Below are 19731 nucleotides of genomic sequence, written 5' to 3'. Positions count from 1 at the left end.
GAGAATGCAAAAAGCAGGAGAACGGGAAAACGCTGGTTGACTTGGAAACAAACAAGACGAACTGGCACAGAGAGACAGGAAACACAGGGATAAACACACTGGGGAAAATAAGCGACACCTGGAGGGGGTGGAGACAATCACAAGGACAGTTGAAACAGATCAGGGCGTGACACATTAGGCTCTCGATTTTTGCTTCCTAAGCCCAATGGAGAGAGTAGTTGATTACAAGTTTTGAAAGATTGACATGCTATTACAGAACGACTCCGACCAATCATTTATTTAGATGTGTTTGATTTGTTTACTTATATATTAGAGCGGTCATGCCTCTCGGAGTGGGTATTGAGTTCTGCAGTGTTTTTTAACATATTTTGTTTAAGTGAACACACAGCCACAGGTTTTTGGGAAGAAGCCGGCTTGAGTTGGAAGGGGAAATCATGAGCCAAGCCGTTAAATTAGCATCTAAAGCTGGCAGTCTTAATTTCCACAAATCGGAGGGAAATAACAACATCGATGAGGTAAAAGACCCTCCCCTAGAGAAAACGCTTCTGTTTGGTACGCTGAGCACTCTTCTGCTATTTTGTAGATTTTGGTATCTTTCTAAAGCCCAATCAGAAGCATCTGTTGTGAAAGTGGCCAGGATCACTGTGTAATTTGGCTGTGCAAAATTGGATGGGAGATAAACTACCCTTTGAATGTCCACGGGGATGGCCGATTTCATTGGCTGTAATTGTTTATCACTCATGTATAGAGGAACACACTGGTAACCACTCTGCTGGGGCGTCAGATCAAGGACTGGCTCTGGTTGGAGACATCCTCTTTGTTATAAGCAAATAAATGTTTTGGAACATATGGCTGGTTGCATAATGGCAGTATGCAAAATGGCAGTATAATACAGTACTGTGCAATCCTATACAACTCTCTACCTGTGCAACAAACAACACATATAGTACAGAGAGCATCTGTTGAATGTAATAATATAGACACACACATCTATATGGCTCCATCTTGTTATCGATCAGAGCAGGCCCTTTGAGGCTATATCCTGTGTGCCTGTGGCAAGCTAGGCGTCTGTGCCCTGTGGGTCTGTGGCAGGCTAGGCATTCGTGCTCTGTGGGTCTATGGCAGGCCTGGTCTACGTGCTCTGTGGGTTTGTGGCAGGCCTCCCAATAGGCCTCCATGCAGGCTGGTCCAAGAGCCAGTAGAGTGGCCTGGAGCCAAGGCTAGGGAGCCATGGGTCATGGCCACATGCAGGGGGTAATAGAGGCCAGGGGTGAGTCATGAGCAGTCTGAATAAGAGGAAGAGAGGGAGATGGGAATGCACAGGGGAGTAGGGAGGGAGGGCAGGGAGACGAGAGATGGAAAAGAAAATAGAATGGGTGAGAGAAAGAGAATGGAACACTGTAAGGAATTAGGGGAGATGGGGTAAACCGAAAATCTGAGAGAGGGAGTGTAAGTAAAGGTAGAGGTTGTGATAGAGTGAGTGGATGGAGGGAGAGGTAACGGGTAGAGTCAGGAGGGAGGGAGGAGGATGGAAAGAAATGTTATAACTCAGGCCTGCTCTCTGGGGGAAGGTCTCTAAATTACAGTGCAATGTGGACAGCTTGTCAATGCCAAGGCCAGGGCCCTTGCTCTGGAAAAACACCACACTCCTTTCATTAGGTCGGCCATGTCAGTGCCTGACTCTAAATCTGTGGACCACTGTGTATTTATTTCTATCTCTATATATACAGGTAACTGCCAAAATATTTGAAACACTGAGTGTAAAAAACATTAAGGACACCTGCTCTTTCCATGACATAGACAACCAGGTGAATCCAGGTGTTGTTATGATCCCTTATTGATGTCACTAGTTAAAACCACTTCAATCAGTATAGATGAAGGGGAGGAAAGAAGTTAAAGAATAATTTTTAAGCCTTGAGACATGGATTGTGTATGTGTTCCATTCAGAGGGTGAATGGACAAGACAAAATATTTAAGTGTCTTTAACGGGGTATGGTAGAAGGTGCCAGTTTGTGTCAGAAACTGCAAAGCTGCTGGGTTTTTCATGCTCAACAGTTCCCCGTATGTATCAAGAATGGTCCACCACCCAAATGGTCCACATCCAGCTAACTTGACACAACTGTGGGAAGCACTGGAGTCAACATGGTCCAGCATCCCTGTGGCATGCTTTCAACACCTTGTAGAGTCCATGCTCCAAATTGAGGTTGTTCTGAGGGCAAAAGGGGGGGGGGGGGGGGGGGTTGTGCACCTCAATATTAAGAAGGTGTTCTTAATGTTTTGTACACATTACATACTGGAAAAAAATATAATCGCAAAATGCAACAATTTCAAAGATTTTACTGTTACAGTTCATATAAGGAAATCAGTCAATTGAGATCAATAAATTAGGCCCAAATCTATAGATTTCACATGACTGGGAATACATCTGTCACAGATACCTTCAAAAAAAAGGTAGAGGTGTGCATCAGAAAACCAGTCAGTATCTGGTGTGACCACAATTTGTCTCATGCAGCGCGACATATCTACTTCGAATAGAGTTAATCAGGCTGTTGATCGTGGCCTGTGGAATGTTGTCCCACTCCTCTTCAATGGCTGTGCGAAGTTGCTGGATATTGGCAGGAACTGGAACACGTTGTCGTACACGTCGATCCAGAGCATCCCAAACATTCTCAATGGGTGACATGTCTGGTGAGTATGCAGGTCATGGAAGAACTGGGTCATTTTCAGCTTCCAGGAATTGTGTGCAGATCCTTGCGACATGGGGCTGTGCATAATCATGCTGAAACATGAGGTGATGGCGGTGGATGAATGACAATGGGCCTCAGGATCTCGCCACAGTATACATGTGTATTCAAATTTTAACTTTTAAAATGCAATTATGTTTGTTGTCCGTAGCTTATGCCTGTCCATACCATAACCCCACCGCCACCATGGGGCACTCTGTTCACAATGTTGACATCAGTAAACCGCTCACCCACACGACACCATACACCGGGTCTGCCGTTGTGAGGCCGGTTGGACGTACTGCCAAATTCGCTAAAACTTATGGTAGAGAAATTCAAATACAATTCTCAGGCAACAGCTCTGGTTGACATTTCTGTAGTCAGCATGCCAATTGCACACTCCCTCAAAACTTGAGACATCTGTTGCATTGTGTTGTGTGACTAAACTGCACATTTAGAGTGGCTTTTATTGTCCCCAGAACAAGGTGCACCTGTGTAATGGTCATGCTGTTTATTAAGCTTCTTGATATGCCACACCTGTCAGGTGGATGGATTATCTTGACAAAGGAGAAATGCTCACTAACAGGGATGTAACCACATTTGAGAACAATATTTGAGAGGAATAAGCTTTTTGTGCATATGAAACATTTCCGGGATCTTTTATTTCAGCTCATGAAACACTTTACATGTTGTGTCTATATTTTTTTGTTCAGTATACAGTATATTGAAAGCAGGTGCTTCCACACAGGTGTGATTCTTGAGTTAATTAATTAAGCAATTAACATGCCATCACGCTTAGGGTCACGATGCTTATTTATGAAACCCTCTTTGGCCTCACTCCCCCCTATCTGAGATATCTACTGCATCCCTCATCCTCCACATACAACACCCATTCTGCTAGTCACATTCTGTTCAAGGTCCCCAAAGCACACACATCCCTGAGTCGCTCCTCTTTTCAGTTTGCTGCAGCTAGCGACTGGAACGAGCTGCAACAAACACTCAAACTGGATAGTTTTATCTCAATCTATTCATTCAAAGACTCATTCATGGACACTCTTACTGACAGTTGTGGCTTCTTTGCGTGTTGTATTGTTGTCTCTACCTTCTTGCCCTTTGTGCTGTTGTCTGTGCCCAATAATGTTTGTACCATGTTTTGTGCTGCTACCATGTTGTGCTGCAACCATGTTGTTGTCATGTTGTGTTGCTACCATGCTGTGTTGTCATGTGTTGCTGCCTTGCTATGTTGTTGTCTTAGGTCTCTCTTTATGTAGTGTTGTCTCTCTTGTTGTGATGTGTGTTTTATCTTCTATTGATATTGTATTTATTATAATTTTTTTAACCCAGGCCCAGGTCCCCGCAGGAGACCTTTTGCCTTTTGGTAGGCCGCCATTGTAAATAAGAATTTGTTCTTAACTGACTTGCCTAGTGAAATAAAGGTTAAATAAAAATAATAAAAGTAACAAAATGCTGGGCAGGCCATTATTTTGGTTGCAATGGCTATGCCCCCATCCATAGGGCACAAGTGGTCACTGAAGAGTTTGATGAGCATGAAAACGATGTTAAAACCTGTTAGGGCTAGGGGGCAGTATTTGCACAGACGGATAAAAAAACGTACCCGATTTAATCTGGTTACTACTCCTGCCCAGTAACTAGAATATGCATATAATTTCTGGATTTGGATAGAAAACACCCTAAAGTTTCTAAAACTGTTTGAATGGTGTCGGTGAGTATAACAGAACTCATATGGCAGTCAAAACCCTGAGACAAATCCTGACAGGAAACTGAAATCTGATGTGTGGATATCACTTCAAACATTTGCCATTGAAACACACAGGGGCTTGCGATTCATTTAGCACTTCCTATGGCTTCCACTAGATGTCCCCAGTCTTTACAAAGTGGTTTGAGCCTCCTACCATCAAAATTGACTGAAAGAGAGGATGTTTACCTTGGTCACAGGGGATGGGCCATTACCATTGTGACGTCGGCGCCCATGGGTACTCTCCCTTTTCGAAACGTTTTGAAAGACAATACAACCGTCCCAATGGAATATTATTGAAGCCCTGGTTGAAAAAGCCCCTAAAGATTTATGTTATACAACGTTTGACATGTTTGAACGAACTTAAATATATTTTTTTTGCTCATTCCTGACGACAAGTCAGACGCACACGGTACATTTTCACTAGCCTTCAGAGCGCGCTAACACTATTGGGACATAAATTATTAACTTTTTTGAACAAAACTACATTTGTTATGGACCTGGGATACCTAGAAGTGCCTTCTGATAAAGATAATCAAAGGTAAGGGATTATTTACAATAGTATTTTTGATGGTTCCAAGATGGCTCCAACATAGACTTCTTTTCTGGGCATACCACGTCGTTTATTGCAAAGTGTGATTTCCCAGTAAAGTTATTTTTAAATCTGTCAAAGAGATGGCATTCAAGACATGTTAATCTACACTGCTCAAAAAAATAAAGGGAACACTTAAACAACACAATGTAACTCCAAGTCAATCACACTTCTGTGAAATCAAACTGTCCACTTAGGAAGCAACACTGATTGACAATACATTTCACATGCTGTTGTGCAAATGGAATAGACAACAGGTGGAAATTATAGGCAATAAGCAAGACACCCCCAATAAAGGAGTGGTTTTGCAGGTGGTAACCACAGGCCACTTCTCAGTTCCTATGCTTCCTGGCTGATGTTTTGGTCACTTTTGAATGCTGGCGGTGCTTTCACTCTAGTGGTAGCATGAGACGGAGTCTACAACCCACACAAGTGGCTCAGGTAGTGCAGCTCATCCAGGATGACACATTAATGCGAGTTGTGGCAAGAAGGTTTGCTGTGTCTGTCAGCGTAGTGTCCAGAGCATGGAGGCGCTACCAGGAGACAGGCCAGTACATCAGGAGACGTGGAGGAGGCCGTAGGAGGGCAACAACCCAGCAGCAGGACCGCTACCTCCGCCTTTGTGCAAGGAGAAGCAGGAGAAGCACTGCCAGAGCCCTGCAAAATGACCTCCAGCAGGCCACAAATGTGCATGTGTCTGCTCAAACGGTCAGAAACAGACTCCATGAGGGTGGTATGAGGGCCCGACGTCCACAGGTGGGGGTTGTGCTTACAGCCCAACACCGCGCAGGACGTTTGGCATTTGCCAGAGAACACCAAGATTGGCAAATTCACCACTGGCACCCTGTGCTCTTCACAGGTTCACACTGAGCACATGTGACAGACGTGACAGTCTGGAGACGCCGTGGAGAACGTTCTGCTGCCTGCAACATCCTCCAGCATGACCGGTTTGGCAGTGGGTCAGTCATGGTGTGGGGTGGCATTTCTTTGGGGGGCCGCACAGCCCTCCATGTGCTCGCCAGAGGTAGCCTGACTGCCATTAGGTACCAAGTTGAGATCCTCAGACCCCTTGTGAGACCATATGCTGGTGCGGTTGGCCCTGGGTTCCTCCTAATGCAAGACAATGCTAGACCTCATGTGGCTGGAGTGTGTCAGCAGTTCCTGCAAGAGGAAGGCATTGATGCTATGGACTGGCCCGCCCGTTCCCCAGACCTGAATCCAATTGAGCACATCTGGGACATCATGTATCGCTCCATCCACCAACGTCACGTTGCACCACAGACTGTCCAGGAGTTGGCGGATGCTTTAGTCCAGGAGGAGATCCCTCAGGAGACCATCCGCCACCTCATCAGGAGCATGCCCAGGCGTTGTAGGGAGGTCATACAGGCACGTGGAGGCCACACACATTACTGAGCCTCATTTTGACTTGTATTAAGGACATTACATCAAAGTTGGATCAGCCTGTAGTGTGGTTTTCCACTTTAATTTTGAGTGTGACTCCAAATCCAGACCTCCATGGGTTGATAAATTGGATTTCCATTGATTATTTTTGTGTGATTTTGTCAGCACATTCAACTATGTAAAGAAAAAAGTATTTAATAAGATTATTTCTTTCATAAAGATCTAGAATGTGTTGTTTAAGTGTTCCCTTTATTTTTTTGAGCAGTATATTTATATATATATTTACGTGACTCTAGATTTCTTGAGTCTAGGGTAACCACCCAAACCTACCCTTCTCCATCAAACCTAACCTTCTACACACATGAGCACCTCCACACACACGCACCTACTGAAGTGGAAAATGTATTAATAGCCAATCCAAATTCCACGCTGGCCACTTTCCCGTATTCAAAGAGGTCTCTCTGTAGCCTACAGTAAAGGCCCTGCCACTCTTGAGTTGATAATTACAATGACAAGTGAAACGCATAACGGCTGATAAGAACCTTTTTTATTGTTCATCAGTCCTTTGCTTCATCACATAACCTTTCATGGCAACAGCTAAATCATGTTTGAGCAGTAGGAAAAACGTCAAAGAGAATGATAAAAACAATAGGTGTTTATTGTCATAAGTAGTGGTTTCTATTTGGATGTGAATCAGACAATGTATGCTTTGGTCTTTGTAATGTCAAGTTAGTGTGGCAAAGGAGCACCAAGCTTTTGCTTACGTTACCTAATACTAGTTTTCCTATCTTTTCTTGGTGTGTTGATTTGCTTCACTCAAAAAGGAAAGTGTTAGCTAACAGGTTCAACGCGAAAAACGGATCAATCATATTACCATATTCCCTTTTCAACTTTTTAATGAAGCTATTATATACTGCTCAAAAAAATAAAGGGAACACTTAAACAACACATCCTAGATCTGAATGAAAGAAATAATCTTATTAAATACTTTTTTCTTTACATAGTTGAATGTGCTGACAACAAAATCACACAAAAATAATCAATGGAAATCCAATTTATCAACCCATGGAGGTCTGGATTTGGAGTCACACTCAAAATTAAAGTGGAAAACCACACTACAGGCTGATCCAACTTTGATGTAATGTCCTTAAAACAAGTCAAAATGGGGCTCAGTAGTGTGTGTGGCCTCCACGTGCCTGTATGACCTCCCTACAACGCCTGGGCATGCTCCTGATGAGGTGGCGGATGGTCTCCTGAGGGTTCTCCTCCTAGACCTGGCCAACCGCACCAGCATATGGTCTCACAAGGGGTCTGAGGATCTCATCTCGGTACCTAATGGCAGTCAGGCTACCTCTGGCGAGCACATGGAGGGCTGTGCGGCCCCCCAAAGAAATGCCACCCCACACCATGACTGACCCACCGCCAAACCGGTCATGCTGGAGGATGTTGCAGGCAGCAGAACGTTCTCCACGGCGTCTCCTGTCTCTGTCACGTCTGTCACATGTGCTCAGTGTGAACCTGCTTTCATCTGTGAAGAGCACAGGGCGCCAGTGGCGAATTTGCCAATCTTGGTGTTCTCTGGCAAATGCCAAACGTCCTGCACGGTGTTGGGCTGTAAGCACAACCCCCACCTGTGGACGTCGGGCCCTCATACCACCCTCATGGAGTCTGTTTCTGACCGTTTGAGCAGACACATGCAAATTTGTGGCCTGCTGGAGGTCATTTTGCAGGGCTCTGGCAGTGCTCCTCCTGCTCCTCCTTGCACAAAGGCGGAGGTAGCGGTCCTGCTGCTGGGTTGTTGCCCTCCTACGGCCTCCTCCACGTCTCCTGATGTACTGGCCTGTCTCCTGGTAGCGCCTCCATGCTCTGGACACTACGCTGACAGACACAGCAAACCTTCTTGCCACAGCTCGCATTGATGTGCCATCCTGGATGAGCTGCACTACCTGAGCCACTTGTGTGGGTTGTAGACTCCGTCTCATGCTACCACTAGAGTGAAAGCACCGCCAGCATTCAAAAGTGACCAAAACATCAGCCAGGAAGCATAGGAACTGAGAAGTGGTCTGTGGTCCCCACCTGCAGAACCACTCCTTTATTGGGGGTGTCTTGCTAATTGCCTATAATTTCCACCTGTTGTCTATTCCATTTGCACAACAGCATGTGAAATTTATTGTCAATCAGTGTTGCTTCCTAAGTGGACAGTTTGATTTCACAGAAGTGTGATTGACTTGGAGTTACATTGTGTTGTTTAAGTGTTCCCTTTATTTTTTTGAGCAGTGTATTTCAAATGTAACTTTGTACATAAGTCCATAAAATGGTAAATGAATTGTGAATGGTAAAGTAGCCTGTATGTGTGCATGATAGAAAAGGTATGTGTACTTTAGGTTGCACCCATAGTTAAATAACTGAGCGTGTGCCTCCATGTTTATATACGACCATTAAATCATACATTACAGTACATGTTCTTCCCCCTCCATGAGTTGATGTGGAACTGGCCTACAGTCTATCTGTTGGAGCTGGCAGAGTCGGGCTTTTCATTTTGGGGAACCGGCTTATATTTTAGGTAGCTAGCTAAGTCATATACATTATTTACAAATCACAGGTTTGTTCAGAAAAATCTAACACTTCAGTGCAGTGGGGAGGCTGGAGCACTGTATTGGAACACGTCATTTAATACATGGCTGCCTCTGCCGCTTTGCTCAGAAAGACCATAAGGAACTGCTATTTCGCTGCAGGTATACATCTCTGTTTGTTCAATAATTCAACCGCCCAAATGCCTTATTTAGTAGACCCCCTGGCTCTGTCTAATTCATATTTCTGTCTCTGGAGCGGCATAACAACGATATCTATAACGGCTAGGAAAAATCCCCAAACCCTGGACAACGATGACTCACCTCTACATATCCACATGTATGTTATTGAAACAGACAAAGTGATAATAGACTGCTGTAATTCATTGGTCTCTAGTGAAACAATGAATTTGTCATTTGCGGCTGCGGCTGCGGGGAAACATGGCGTTGGTCGTTGGATGCCCCCTGGTCTGCAGTTTCTTCTGAATGCAGCCATACATCGACCAGCTGGAGGACAGTCAATTAGCCCCCGCCCTCCCCTCTCTCCACCCTGCCAAGAGGGTCTGAGGCAAAGCATCAATCAATGCAGATACCTGTCAATCATATAGAGAGTCAATGAAAAATAAAGAAAGTGCCATAGGAGCCCCGCTGGGTTCAAGCAAGTGTGACCAATCTGAAATGGAGTGGCACTGTGGCAGCATGTCTAGGGCCAGGGTCTGATGCCTGGTGGTTCCTGGCCAGCCCACAGCCCTCCACAGCCCACAGCTCGGCTGATTCACAGTCAGCTCTGTTAAATTCGATTTGGTCGCCCTTTCATTCATTTTCTCCGGCTGTGCTGCAGACGTCCCTGCCTCAGCCTGTCCTCTGTTCGGCCACTTTAGAGAGAGGGTTGGGAGAGGACCACCAGCTGAGCCCAACTAACTGGCCCATCGCTTGCCTGATCCACCATGCAGGACCGTGAAGAACCATAAAGGACACTCAAGACCTGGCCACAAAGAAGCAGGCTCAGAGATAAGAAGTTTGTTTCGGCTGAGATTACTGATCGATAGAAGAATCCAAAGGATAAAGTGTGTTTAAAATGATGAAACCCATTTTACTTTCAACTTTACACAACACGAATTGTAATTAAGAGAGGATAAACAAACAAAAGTCTGCTTTAGGTAAGTAAAATGATAACGCTAAGGCTTTTGGTCCACACACACACACACACACACACACACACACACACACACACACACACACACACACACACACACACACACACACACACACACACACACACACACACCACACACACACACACACTATAGCTCCCCTGTGAAGCACACAGGACCACAAGTCCTACAGATCTGGGCTGGGTGAGAAACACTCCATGTAAATAAAGGTAAACAAACACATTAATACACCATTTTAACTTCATGTTCTATAATAGTCTCCTCCTCTCCTTCTACGACATCCTTTTTTAAATAAGAAGCTGATTCGCGGCCCCTACTTCCACTAGGCAATTTTCTGGGAAATATTGGCGGATTTGTTCAGCTTAGCCGTGATGGAATCTAAACCAGCTTAGAGAGGAAGAAAAGGGAAGAGAAACAAGGGGGGGGGGGGGGGGGGGGTAGAAAATAGAGAGAGAGAGGGATAGAGGACCAGTGAAGCTCATTTCCACAGTCTTCGGTCTCTCTCTGCTTCTGAGCACCCTTTCCCCAGGAGAGGGGCTTAGTGGATCTCCCTCCAGTCAAACAGAGACAGAGCTAGCACTGGGGGAATAAGAGCTCTTCCGAGGCGGGCCCCGCCGTGCCAAGGTGGCACAGTAAACCTCTCCAAGCATAACGACAGGTAGGGGAGGAGGAGGAAGAAGTAAAGTGTGGAGGAGAGTGGGAGGAAGGGGAGAGGGAGGAGGCTGCTTGAAATAAACAGGATTTCAGACGATGCTGAGAGAGAGAAAGTGAGAGAGCGATATGGAAAGATAAATAGTAAGAGAGGCCAGGGGTATAATTGCTGGATTGTTGTTTGTCTGAAACTACAGGTAGACCCAAGACTGTCTCATCTGCAATTACAGTGCAGTATGTGTTTAAAATAAATAAACTGCCAGAAACTGCAGCATTTTCCGACTCAAGTTACCTTACATGCCTCTTTGATAAAATACAGCGTTAGCTGTATTCCAAAGTGAAATGTTTCTAGCTCTTCACATCCCTGAGGATTGAATGGCAGTCTAGGTTATCATGTTGGACCACACCTGTGTACTGGGGAAGGAGCTAAGTACCAAAGACGAAGGAGTGGATTGAGGATTTGTGAAATCTAGATTTGTGAGACTTCCCATGCAGGTTATTGACTGGTCCTGGTTGAATATGCTGGGGTGTTTTCCGCAGCATCCATACTCCTATCTCCAACAGACGTGGAGGTGAAGAGGGGGGAAGCAGCAATACAGCAACAAGATTTACCAGGGGGCTCATTAGACGAACATCAGGTTTGAGCCTGTCAAAGCTGGGCAGTGTACACCTCCACAAAACTGGGAGCCCACAGCTCACCACAGCTCACCACAGCTCACCACAGCTCACCTTATACCTCGCTAATCTAATGGTCGTCGGTGGTCATTATGGCCCTCCAGTCACATGCACATGAATGCAGCCTCCATATCTCCACAGGGACCACTGCTGGGGTTATATGTACAAGCAGAAGGCAGTTGACCACTACTGCAACTGGTGTTATTGATGTTTGTTCTCACTTTTTCTCATTGCAACAAGTTAGTTAACTGCCAGGCAAACCTCACACACAGCACAACACTACACATATACAGCACACTCCATTGCACTGCCAGGCCACATAATCCTCCTCCCTGGGGCCAGATGCTATACCTGCAAGTTGGGTGATCTAGATATACACAGACCTACACAGACCTGTAAAACACACACACACACACACACACACACACACACACACACACAAATGGAGATCCCTTTCACTGTCTCTGAATGTATCTTTCACTCTCTGTTCCCCCTATCATCTAGCCTGGCTGACCCTACTTACATCGCAGGGAGAGCTGTCACACACTGGTCTGGACAGGAGGCCACTGTAAATGCAGTATTCGCTCAGAAATTGCGACGATGCAGTGATTGGTTCTCTCAAAAGTAATTTTTTCCTGGGGGGTAGAGACCTATCGTTGTTTGGACTTGAAAATCCAACAGTTGGGGGTGGTGTGCGGCTTTGCGTGTGGGTGTTTGAATGAGAACGACACGGAGAACAAACCAGTAAAAGCACAGCCCCCTTCATTATCAACGCATTATGCCGACAACATCAAAACAGCCTTTCCAGACTCTGAAGTCAGATCTCTCTCTCTCGCTTCCTTTCTCCCTCTCTCCCTCTCTCCAGTGGATTAGATCTTTGTGGGTAAACCCGTCTCGATGGGTTGTGTTCCATAAGGAATGTGAGTGGTGGGCCATTTCATCACAGAACTCATCCCTCTTGTGAGAGCTAAAGCACTGTGGGTGAAGTCCCTGCAGTGCTCAGGGATGGCTGGGCTGTGTGGATGCAGCTCCTACTGCCCTCATATAAAACAGTGCTGCAAAATAAAAAGCACAAATCATAAAAGGATGTGGGAAATGAATAGGCTCTGAGCATGGCCCATGGTGACTTTATGTGTTTGTGTGCAGTTGCGGACAGGTCCATATTGACAGAGTGTGTGTAAGTCCCCGCTGCGTGTGGGTGAATATATATGAATATATATTTCCTAGTATTGGTGTTGTGTGTGTGTGTGTGTGTGTGTGTGTGTGTGTGTGTGTGTGTGTGTGTGTGTGTGTGTGTGTGTGTGTGTGTGTGTGTGTGTGTGTGTGTGTGTGTGTGTGTGTGTGTGGCTGATGTCACTGTCAAAGCATGTGTACCTGTGTTGATGCATCAATGCATGTGTCCGTGCACATGCCTTGTCTTTATATGCATGTGTCAGTTGTCTGATGTGCTTTTTGTACTGAGAGTAGCAAGAGCATTAGGTTAGTGTACTTCTCTGCCTCACCACTAGTTTGCATCACCCAGCAGGCCCTCTAACCCGTGCAAACCTCCCTGGCTTCCCTGTGGCTTAGTAATTACACCACCCATCAGGATGGAGCCTGACAGATGAATACCAACATGAGACGGAGGGAGGGAGGACAACAAAGCAGCCATGACAGCATATACACGCATTCATCCATTCATGGACTCAGCTTCCTCCTCTGAAGCACGGGGCCACTACTACCGATGGATGACACCACTCGCTGGGGATGGCATATAATAGCTATTCCATAGAAATTCAATTACAAAGTAAAGAATGGAAAAAAGAGTGGAAGCGACCCTCAGAAGGAGCACACTGGTTGTCAAATATAATGTGTTCTTTATCTACTGACTATGGATTTCTCCTTCTGTTTTTCCCAGTTGACAACAGTGGCATTTCTGGGCTATTTGAGTTGGAGAGGGGCTACATTCATACAGGGTAAGATTAAACTTTTTCTATTATTGAGAGGGGCCTATCTCCTCTATCCAAAAACATAGGCCAAGTACATCATATCTCATATAGAGGGGAAATGGCAGGGAGAAGAGACTGGGAAGAAGACACAGCGATCATACACACAGTCCATCTGGCTCTGAATGGTCGAGACGCCAAGGCCTTCTGGGATTCTGGAGGACTAGGATGGTTCCCCTCAGTGCAGACCCTGATCTGGATTGGGATCCTGCACCTCCAGGGCACTGTGGTGACAGCACAGCCCAACGGACAGAAATACAAACACACAGAGACACTCAGAAGGTCTTGCTGCTAGAGGAAAAATGTAAACTGCATCCCAACTTGGCAGAGTGGGTATGGAAACAGAGTCCTGTGTTTTCATTGATAAACGGTTGCAGGGAGAGGGAGTGGGATTGGTTCCTCGCTCTATCATCCAAATTCCCCTCTCTCCCAGAGGGAGGGCATCCGCTTCCAAAACCCCCTTACTGGCTTTTGCCTGACCCTGCTCTGCCAAGCCCCTCGTCCATAGAGTCAAACTGAGACTTATCCCTCACTCCCTCCCTCTCTTCCCTCCCTCCCTCACTCGCTCCCCTTTTTTAGTGGAGTGAAGCCACTGATAGGCAGATGAGCAGATGGGGATGGACAGAGCTCCCCGGGCTGAAAGCTAATTGGGGATGACTGGGGAGGACTTTGGCGGTGCTGAAACTCTTCACATGATGGGAAAATCAATGCACACTTTTCAATGCGCTTCCATCATACTGAACTGAGGGACTCGCTAGCGCTAATGTTCCCTCCAGAGTGACTAATTTAGACTCATGTTTCACCCCTGACACTCATTCTGAAGCCCGAAGTTGCATCTTGTGTTTTCTATGAGGTTCACCACACCATGTAACATAACACATGAAACTAACATGGACACATTGGCATTTAATAGGCCCATGTTATAACTAAAGGGCTTCAATTCATGATGATGAGAAACTCCCCTGGTAGTGACCAGGTCGTCATTGTAAAATAGAGTAAATAAAAAATAAAAATAAATGGTGCATCTAAGACACTTAGGGGCCAATGCTACAGAGATAAAGTCAACACACAAAATCAGATAGGAGCAGATCATTCACGTTCTATGCAGGTCAGGTTACCTAAGTGCAATTTGAAGCCAACACCTTCTGTGTGTGACAATGACTCAGTTGTCTGGAGAACATTGGACAGTCAGATAGTCAGCCCAGAGTCAGCCCAGAGTGTGGCCCACCTGCTGCTCTAATAATGAAGAAACGGTCACATAGACGCTGGACAGATCGAATAGCACATCAATGACCTGCCTACAGATCAGTCCGCAGGAGACCTCTCTGCATGCATGGGAGAGAGTGGCTCACCATCTCACTGCTTAGAAGTGCTCTATACTTTTCTTCAGTATAATATGTAACTTTTCAAACTACCTCTCTGATTTAAGGGATTTGGTCAATGTGTTGATGGCCAAAACATTTATCTTGCCAAATAATCATTAAATTAAATCAAATCAAATGTATTTATATAGCCCCTCTTACATCACCTGATATCTTAAAGTGCTGTACAGAAACCCAGCCTAAAACCCCAAACAGCAAGTAATGCAGGTATAGAAGCACGGTGGCTAGGAAAAACGCCCTAGAAAGGCCAAAACCTAGGAAGAAACCGAGAGGAACCAGGCTAGGAGGGGTGGCCAGTCCTCTTCTGGCTGTGCCGGGTGGAGATTATAAAATAACATGGCCAAGATGTTCAAATGTTCATAAATGACCAACATGGTCAAATAATAATAATCACAGTAGTTGTCGAGGGTGCAACAGGTCAGCACCTCAGGAGTAAATGTCAGTTGGCTTTTCATAGCCGATCATTGAGAGTATCTCTACCGCTCCTGCTGTCTCTAGAGAGTTGAAAAACAGCAGGTCTGGGACAGGTAGCACGTCCGGTGAACAGGTCAGGGTTCCATAGCCGCAGGCAGAACAGTTGAACCTGCATTACCATTGGTAGGTTCAAGTATCCTATAATGATATGGCAACATTTGTGTGTTTATTACACTGCATATATAATACATTTACATTTTAGTAGACGCTCTTATCCAGAGCGACTTACAGTAGTGAATGCATACATTTCATACATTTTTTCTCCATACTCGTCCCCCGTGGGAATCGAACCCACAACCCTGGCATTGCGAACACCATGCTCTACCAACTGAGCCACACAGGACCATATAATGTCTTCCACTAGACAATAACCTATACATCCTCATAGGACGATACAATATAGATAGGTATTTTATATTTTCACACAGTATCCATCAATGTCTATAGATAAAGAGTATCACTAAGGAGATCCAGGATAAGCACCCTGCTCAAGGATACAGTCACCTTGGGATCTAAACTTGTGAACTCTTTGTTCTTTTTGATCTGCAATCCTTCTTCTGGCTTAGTGGGCGGCTAGCAAAGCCTACACTCCTAGAAAAAAATGTCCTTTAAGGGTTCTTCGGCTGTCCCCATAGGAGAACCCTTTGAAGAACCATTTTTGGTTCCAGGTAGAGCTCTTTTGAGTTCCATATAGAGCTCTTTCCACAGAGAGTTCTACATGGAACCGAAAAGGGTTCTACGTGGAACCAAAAAGGGTTATCCTATGGGGACAGCCGAAGAACCCTTTTTTTCGAAGAGTGTAGGCTTTCAGAGATGATGACTTGATTGTTTGACTTTGGTCAGGATGAAACACATGACATTAGATGGGCGAGGCTCGCCTGATTAAAAATTGACTCCCTCCGGCATCATTTGATGTGGGATAAAGTCACATGGCAATCAAGAGGAGCGGTTTGATTAGACAAAGATAAAACGCAAACCAAAAAAAGAAAGATCTGAAGGGGGAATGAGAGGGCTGAAAAGGTGTATAAAACAAGGCCCTCTCAGCACAGGGAGAACAAGGCCGTATTCCACTTTTCACTTGAGTTAGTTCAGCGAGGGGCAGTAACAGCGAGGGTCCCTATAGTAACGACAAAACGAAAGGGGAAGGACTCTGTGTTGCCATGGCAACGCCTGGGTCATGGTGAAATTGCCCTTGTTGTGACAGGCACTCCGGCACCATTGACAGGTGAAACAAGAACTGTCTCTTCTCTTCCTTTGTCAGTCTCCCGTTAACTAGACATCCCCATCTCTCCCTACTTCATCTCTCTCGACTTCTCCATTATTTTATTTTTTGGGGGGGCGGGGGGGTTTCATTATGTGAATCTCCTCCCCTATCTAGGTTAGCCATGTTCTGTCTCTCTTCTGCTCCCTCAAATAAAATCAGACACAAAACTCGGAGAAGTTGTTTGTAGGGCAGTCGTTCCCTCATGGGGAACTCCTGTCCCAGAATGCCTTGCAAAATGCTACATAGAGGGAGATTAACTTTCCGACATTCTTTGTTCTTGATGAGCACACATGCATGCACACAACTCCTACCTAAATATAGTGTGTATGGCGAGATGATGGAAGACTGACACAACAAACTTCTCAGAAATTCAATAGTGCACTGTACTCTCAGCTATAAGTGTTTCAATGCAATATGTGGAAAGAAGAGTGAAATAGCTGACCAATAGTTTGTTTGTGTGAGAAAGACGATCTATGATATTGAGGACAAACCTAAAGGTACTACACATGATTGTCTGTGGTGAATTTACTATGGGCTCACACTGGTGATTGATTGGCTTAAAGGGCTAGAGCCCAGCATTATCTGGACACACAGATGTGTGATTGGCTCTGAGAGAAACGGGTGGGAGGATTTTGGCTCCTGAGGATGCGGAGGGCACAGGCCAAGTGGGCCTTAACTGTATCATTTCATTGGGGAGGGCCCGCTGGCACTCATGGCAAGTAAAGTGTTTACTGCTCAGGAGCCCCTCGATGGGGGTATTAACCGAACCCCACACAGAACAGAAAGTAGGCCATGCAAATCATACCAAGCACGGACTGAGAGGGAGAGGAGAGGATTGGGGAGAGGGAGAGGATTGGGAAGAGGGAAAGGGAGTGCAGACAGAATCACACAGAAGAAATGGATTTGTTCACCAGAGCAGAGGAAGAGTGGCTGGGAGCTTTATCCAACCTAACAACACAATACAAGGAACATGCAAGAACAGGGACAAACATATTGAGTTCATGAGTTTTAGAGAAGGGAGCAAGAGGAGCGAGAGGAGATTGAACAATACAGTAAGAGACAGTACAAAGTAAGATGCAAGTCATCAAAAAGTAAATAGGTGAGTGAACAGAGGGGGTGAGAGAACAAGAGAGAGAGAGAACAAGAGAGAAAGAAAGAGATCAAGAGTGCGAAAATGTAGAAGATAAAGAAAAAATGAATGAACAAGTAAATAAAAAGTAGAGAGTTCTCACAGTTAAAGAATTGTTGTTAACTGTGTTAGAGTGTTCTCAACAAACACTCTTTTCAGACTAGGTAGCTATTGCTCTTTCCAAAGTCAAGACAGAACTTAATTTATTGATAAGACAGAGAGCAGAATTTGCCATCCATCGAGTAACACTTAACCATTACTTCCATGGTAATCGTCCCAGTCGTTTACTGGCCAACAAGCTATGCAGTAATTGTCAATTAGCAGAAAAAGCAGCTATGGAATCTGAAACGGGAGTTATCAGACACCAAATTAATCAATCAAAGATTTTCCCACTTCTATAAAGAACTATACACCTCTGATTGTAAATCTACACCAAGCCAGACTAAGTCCTTTCCAAATCTCTCTCAATGAACTCAAAAGAGCATTGGATAGCATGAATAAAGGCAAATCACCTGGATGTGAGGTATTCTTCTAGGCCTATTTAACATTTTGGAATCAATTAGGTCCACTATTACTTGAAATTATTAATACAGCCATTCACAAAGAGATGTGAATACAGTACTAATTTCAAATCAGCCCTACTGCCTCGCAAGACCCCGATGGAGGACTACATATATCAGGGATCAAGGTAAGACCCAGATGCAGACTGTCGAAGTAACAATGTTTATTGTAGCAACCGGGCAGGCAAAGACAGGTCAAGGCAGGCAGGGGTTGAAAATCCAGGGTAAGGCAAAGGTACAGGATGGCAGGCGGACTCAGGGTCAGGGACAGGCAGAGTTCAGTAATCCAGGGGTGGAGCAAAGGTACAGGACGGCAGACAGGCTCAGGGTCAGGCAGAGAGGTCAGGCGGGCGGGTGCAGGGTCAGGACAGGCAAAGGTCAAAACCAGGAGGACGAGGAAAGAGAGGCTGGGAAACGATACGAGCTGACAGGAAAAACGTTGGTTAGCTTGAACGAACAAGACGAACTGGCAACAAACAGACAGAGAACACAGGTATAAATACACAGGGGATAATTGGGAAGAGGGGCGACACCTGGAGGCGGGTGGACAGGTGAAACAGATCAGGGCGTGACAGTACCCCCCCCCCTAGGGACGCCACCTGGCATTCCACCTGGGCGGATACCTGGTTGACTGGGGTGCCTGCGGTGGAAGTCGGCGATGAGGGCCGGGTCCAAGATGTCTTTAGCGGGAACCCAGCACCTCTCCTCCGGGCCATAACCCTCCCAGTCAACCAGGTACTGGAAACCCCTGCCCCGTGGTCGAACCCTCAGGAGGCATCTCACCGTGTACGCTGACTGGACATCGATGACACGGGGGGGAGGGATGGGCCTAGAAACAGAAGACAAGGGGCAGTCAGACATGGTCTTGACTCTAGACATAGAAAAGGTAGGAAAAATACAGAGGGTACAGGGCAACAGAGGACGAACAGCAGAGGTGCTAATGATCTTGGAGCGGGGGGGACAGGTCTCGGCTTCCGGGGGTGTAGCCGCGGCCCTATAGCAACGTGCCAGTGCCTCAGACTTGACCTTCTTGGATACCGATCAGTGCTACAGAAGCGAAGTGGCCCGGGCTTTACTGAACCCCTCCCGGAGGTCCTGGTACTCTGCGGAGCTGGCAGAGAGGTCCGGGGGCAATTTCCAAGCCCCCAGGAAGACGTCCCGGGGCAAGCAGAGCTGACTTCAGGCAATGAGTGTGGCAGGATGGGGTCCAGCCCATGATGGTACCAGTAGCCCAGTCAATGGAGGGATCATGTCGCTGGAGCCAAGATAATCCCAATACCTCCAGACTGAGGTAGATGGCGGATTGTTGCTCCCACACCGCCGTGGCCGAGGCGAATGTCCTCCCGGACATCAGCGTAATAATATACGCTATCTTTGACCGGTCCGAGGGGAAT

General features: G+C 45.9%; 1 protein-coding gene and 1 non-coding gene across 2 annotated transcripts in view; both read right to left on the bottom strand.

Moving 5' to 3' along the window:
• Nucleotides 1-19731, bottom strand: part of LOC106563218 (leucine-rich repeat transmembrane neuronal protein 4) — a 160163-nt gene that overhangs the window by 98453 nt on the left and 41979 nt on the right. The window lies entirely within an intron of this gene.
• Nucleotides 15655-15728, bottom strand: trnaa-cgc (transfer RNA alanine (anticodon CGC)). The gene has a single exon. It is a non-coding gene; the product is annotated as a tRNA-Ala (tRNA).

Source organism: Salmo salar, chromosome 11 (assembly GCF_965601325.2).
Source record: "Salmo salar chromosome 11, fSalSal1, whole genome shotgun sequence".
NCBI lineage: Eukaryota > Metazoa > Chordata > Actinopteri > Salmoniformes > Salmonidae > Salmo > Salmo salar.
The sequence above is the reverse complement of the archived record's forward strand: the minus strand, read 5'-3'. Positions and strand labels throughout refer to the sequence as shown.